The 4,826-nt window shown below is 40.5% G+C and overlaps 1 non-coding gene across 1 annotated transcript; it reads right to left on the reverse strand.

Moving 5' to 3' along the window:
• Positions 1-800: 800 nt before the first annotated feature.
• On the reverse strand, positions 801-872 carry Trnah-gug (transfer RNA histidin (anticodon GUG)). Its single transcript has one exon. It is a non-coding gene; the product is annotated as a tRNA-His (tRNA).
• Between the last annotated feature and the right edge of the window lie 3,954 nt (positions 873-4,826).

Below are 4,826 nucleotides of genomic sequence, written 5' to 3' on the forward strand. Positions count from 1 at the left end.
TTCTCTTGGTCTCTCTCTCTTTCTCTCTCTCTCTCTGGAAATTTGACTCGAAAAATACGAAGATGCGAGGGAGCGTTGCAGGGGAAGGAAGGGAAAATAATGATAAAAGGGAAAAATAGACATGGGAAAAATAGCAGAGAAGGACGCTTCAATATCCAATTAACTAGAGTACTTGATGTTTAAATTAGCGAAGACATTACTGGAGGAGAGATAGAGAGATAGAGAGAGGAAAAAGAGAGAGGGAAAGACTAGAGAGAGAGAGAGAAAAAAAAGGAAGTAATTCAAGGAGAGATAAAAAGAGCAAGATAAAAAGGGAGGAAGAAAAAGTATACATTGAGAATAATTACATCCAAATATGATGTTATGAATGACAATAAAAAAAATACAGGTGAGAGAGGTAATGAGTGGCACGTGATGCATACCTGTCCGGCTCATTACTGACTGCTTCACCTGCTGGGCTGATGGTGGTGGTGGTGGTGGTGGTGGTGGTGATGATGATGATGATGATGGTGATGATGATGGTGATGATACTCGTCTGTTTCATTATTATTATTATTATTATTATTATTATTATTATTATTATTATTTTGATTATTACTTCATCATCTACTTCTTTCTTTGTTTTCTTCTATTTCTTCTTTCTTTCTTCCCTTTCCTTCTTCGTTTTTATATTCTTTATATTCTCCTTCTTCTTAGCATTACTTCTAGGAGAGAGAGAGAGGGACGAACGAGGGAGAGAGAGAGAAAGAGAGAAAGAGAGAGAAAGAGAAAATACACAAATGAAAGTAAAATAGTAGATTTGCCGTGACCAGGATTCGAACCTGGGTTATTGCGGCCACAACGCAATGTACTAACCACTATACGATCACGGCCAGGGCTCCACGAGAAGTTCTCGTCTAAATTACGATATGATTATTGTTGTTATTTTTATTGTAATAGATTTATTAGTTGTAGTGGCAATAAGAAAATAAATAAATATGATAAAAATAAAATACTGCTACTACTATTACTGCTACTACTACTACTACTACTACTACTACTACTACTACTGGTACGGGTGTTGCTGCTGCTGGTACTACTACTACTACTACTACTGCTATTACTACTATTACTACAAAAGAATCATCAGTAATGATGATAATAATAATAATAATAATAATAATAATAATAATAATAATAATAATAATAATAATAACAATAATAACAATAATAATAATAACAGCAAAGGAAACAAATTGAAAGGAAATTAAAAGTGAAGAAAAGAAAAGACAAAATCGAAGAAAACACAACGAAAAATGAAAAAAAGACGACGAATGAAAAAATAAAAACAAAGATAAAAAAAATTTAAATTAAAAAATAATAACAAAAAAAGAAAAGGAGAAAATCGAGCCGGAGAACGCACCAAAAATAAGGTTTCCAAAACTATTTGTCATCCTTCAATTAACTGCCATCGTACCCAACCCCCACACCCCCCCGCACCTTCCAAACACCCCAATCCCCCTCTCCCCCCATCCTCCTTGGTACCCTCCACCCCGACACCTATTGATCACGTGACTCTGGGAAAGGAGGAGGAGGAGGAGGAGGAGGAGGAGGAGGAGGAGGAGGAGGAGGAGGAGGAGGAGGAGGAGGAGGAGGAGGTTTGTCATTTCAACATTCCTTCAGGATTCGCGTCCCTTCCTTTCCTCTATAAATTCGACACTACCTCCTCCTCCTCCTCCTCCTCCTCCTCCTCATCCTCCTCCTCCTCCTCCTCCTCCTTCTCCTCCTTCTTCTCTTCCTCCTGTGCTTCTTCGTTGTCTTACTCTTCCTCTCCACATTGTTCTTACTATCAACCCTACCATCATTTTGTCTGTCTGTGTGTGTGTGTGTGTGTGTGTGTGTGTGTGTGTGTGTGTGTGTGTGTGTGTGTGTGTGTGTGTGTAACTGGATGTACTGTTGTTTACTTTTCCTTTTCTTCTCCTTTTTTTTTGTTTTGTTGTTCTTTTGTCATTGTTATTATTGTTATCATCATCGCTCTCACTGCCGTCATTACTACTACTGCTACTACTACTACTACTACTACTACTATTGCTACTACTGCTACAAAATGGAAGGTGTAATGGAGAGAAGTTACTCTTGCGACAAATTGATTTATCCTCTTTCATTTTTATCAAGAAACAGCGTGAGTTATTCATTTTGTTATTCATTATTTATTGACTCAGTTCATTTGCTCGCCACAGGTCTTCTACGAATGGAGAGAGAGAGAGAGAGAGAGAGAGAGAGAGAGAGAGAGAGAGAGAGAGAGAGAGAGAGAGAGAGAGAGAGAGAGAGAGAGAGAGAGAGAGAGAGAGAGAGAGATTCACCTCACTATTTCTTACATTTTCTTTGCATTTCGTAATTTCTTGAGTTGTTTCTTCATCTTCCTTCACTCTTCCTCCTCCTCTTCCTCAAGGTCTGTTGCTGTTTGGTCTTCCTTTGTATTCCTTTGTATTCTTATTTTTTCTTCTCCTCCTACCGAGCCACTCACCCCCTCACCTCACTCTCCCATTCCCTCCTTCCAACTTCCATTCACCATTCACCCTATTCTCTCTCAGCACCCATTCCACCTCTCCCCTCTCCCCTCTCCCCTCTCTCACTCCCTCCCCTCCCTTTACCTCCATCGCCTCAGCCTTTGTTCGTTTCTCTCCCTCCACTACTTCTCCCACCACCCTCCTCGTCATCCTCTCCTTCCTCCTCCTCCTCCTCCTCCTCCTCCTCCTCCTCCTCTTCCTCCTCCTCTTCTTCCTCCTCCTCCTCTCCCTGGTTGGTGGTAGAGGAAAAAAAGGAGGAAGGAAAGAAGTCTGGTGATACGAAGGGAAAAACATTCTTGCCTCTGTAATACCAATAGGGAAAGAAAGGAAAGAAAAGGAAAAAGTAAAGAAAAGGGTAAAAATAGGAAAAAAAAGCGACTAGAAAAGGGAGTATGAAAAATTTGGAAACTTAGAAACATGAGAGAGAGAGAGAGAGAGAGAGAGAGAGAGAGAGAGAGAGAGAGAGAGAGAGAGAGAGAGAGAGAGAGAGAGCAAGCAATGAGTAACAACAAAAAAAGAAGGAAAAAGAAAGACGAAAGAGGAAAAAGAAAGCGTGGAGGATAAAAATGAAAGGAAACAAGACGAAGGCGAAGATTATGAGGAGAAATGTGGGAAGATGAAGAGGAAGAACAGGAGGAAACAAAAGGAAAGAATAAAAGAAGAAGAAGAAGAAGAAGAAGAAGAAGAAGAAGAAGAAGAAGAAGAAGAAGAAGAAGAAGAAGAAGAAGAAGAAGAAGAGGCGAAGAAGGTGGAGGAGGAAGCAAAGACAAGAGAAGGAAGAGGAGACGGAGAGAAATAAAAAAAAAGAAAAAAGAATCCAAGACAAGATAAGAGGAAAGAAGAAGGAGCAGGAAGAAGAGGAAGATGAGGAGCAAGAAGAAGGAAGAAAAACAAAACAAAAAATGTAAGAATACGAAAAAAAAAATGACGAATGAAAGAAAAGACGAAGTAGAAGGTAGAAGAGGAAGAGAAGAAGGAAGGAGGAGGAGGAGGAGGAGGAGGAGGAGGAGGAGGGTGTAGTAGCGGGAGGCATGGGCGGGAGGCTTCACTGGCCGCCGCGAAGCTCACAGTGAAGCAAATGAGACTCGTGAAGCTCGCCTCGGAAGAGAAAGAAACTTGATCACCAATGAGGAAAGTTTTGTCATATTCATTCTGTGGCCGCTTTGCTCTGCCCCAGGAACGTATCTCTCTCTCTCTCTCTCTCTCTCTCTCTCTCTCTCTCTCTCTCTCTCTCTCTCTCTCGTTGTATATGTTTGCTTTTCCTTGATTTCTTCTATACAATCTTCCATTTTTCTTGATTTTTCTTATTCAGGTTCTTATTTCTCTCTCTCTCTCTCTCTCTCTCTCTCTCTCTCTCTCTCTCTCTCTCTCTCTCTCTCTCTCTCTCTCTGAAAGCGAAAGTGTTTATAAAAGTGAAGAAAAAAATAAAAGGAAAAACACACAAGACAGAAAGGAAAAACAAAAAGAAAATGAATAAAAAGAAAAGGGAAAATGTTAAAGCGAGGAATTTAAGGACACAAAGAAAGAAGAAAGAAAGAAAAAAGCAGGAAAAAAGACTTCAGAAGAGAAAAAAAACAACAAAAACAACTTAAGAAGCCCCATAAAATAAGAAAAAAATTGAAAAGAAAAAAAATAAGAAATATGAAGAAAAGAATAACCACACAAACAAACAAACACAAAAGAAAAGTAAAGAAGATAACGAAAGAAACAGAAGGACCTTGTAGAGAGAGAGAGAGAGAGAGAGAGAGAGAGAGAGAGAGAGAGAGAGAGAGAGAGAGAGAGAGAGAGAGAGAGAGAGAGAGAGAGAGAGAGAGAGAGAGAGAGAGAGAGAGAGAGAGAGAGAGAGAGAGAGAGAGAGAGAGAGAGACAGACAGACAGACAGACAGACAGACAGACAGACAGACAGACAGACAGACAGACAGACAGACAGACAGACAGACAGACAGACAGACAGACAGAGAGGAACAACTTGTGAACTCAGGATAGGAAAGTCAAGCAGGTGTGTGTGTGTGTGTGTGTGTGTGTGTGTGTGTGTGTGTGTGTGTGTGTGTGTGTGTGTGTGTGTGTGTGTGTGTGTGTGTGTGTAAGGAAGCAAACCTGAGGAGCCACTCATCAAGGTGTTTGCTTGTTTAATTTGCAGGTAAAGTTTGTGTTGTCTTAAGGTAAGTTGGACATGGAAAAGTGTGAAAGACTCCTTCTTAAACACACCCCAGCAAACGAAGGCAGGAAGAGGAGGAGGAGAAGGAGGAGGAGGAGGAGGAGGAGGAGAGAGGGAAG

Source organism: Scylla paramamosain, chromosome 43, assembly GCF_035594125.1.
Source record: "Scylla paramamosain isolate STU-SP2022 chromosome 43, ASM3559412v1, whole genome shotgun sequence".
Taxonomy (NCBI): domain Eukaryota; kingdom Metazoa; phylum Arthropoda; class Malacostraca; order Decapoda; family Portunidae; genus Scylla; species Scylla paramamosain.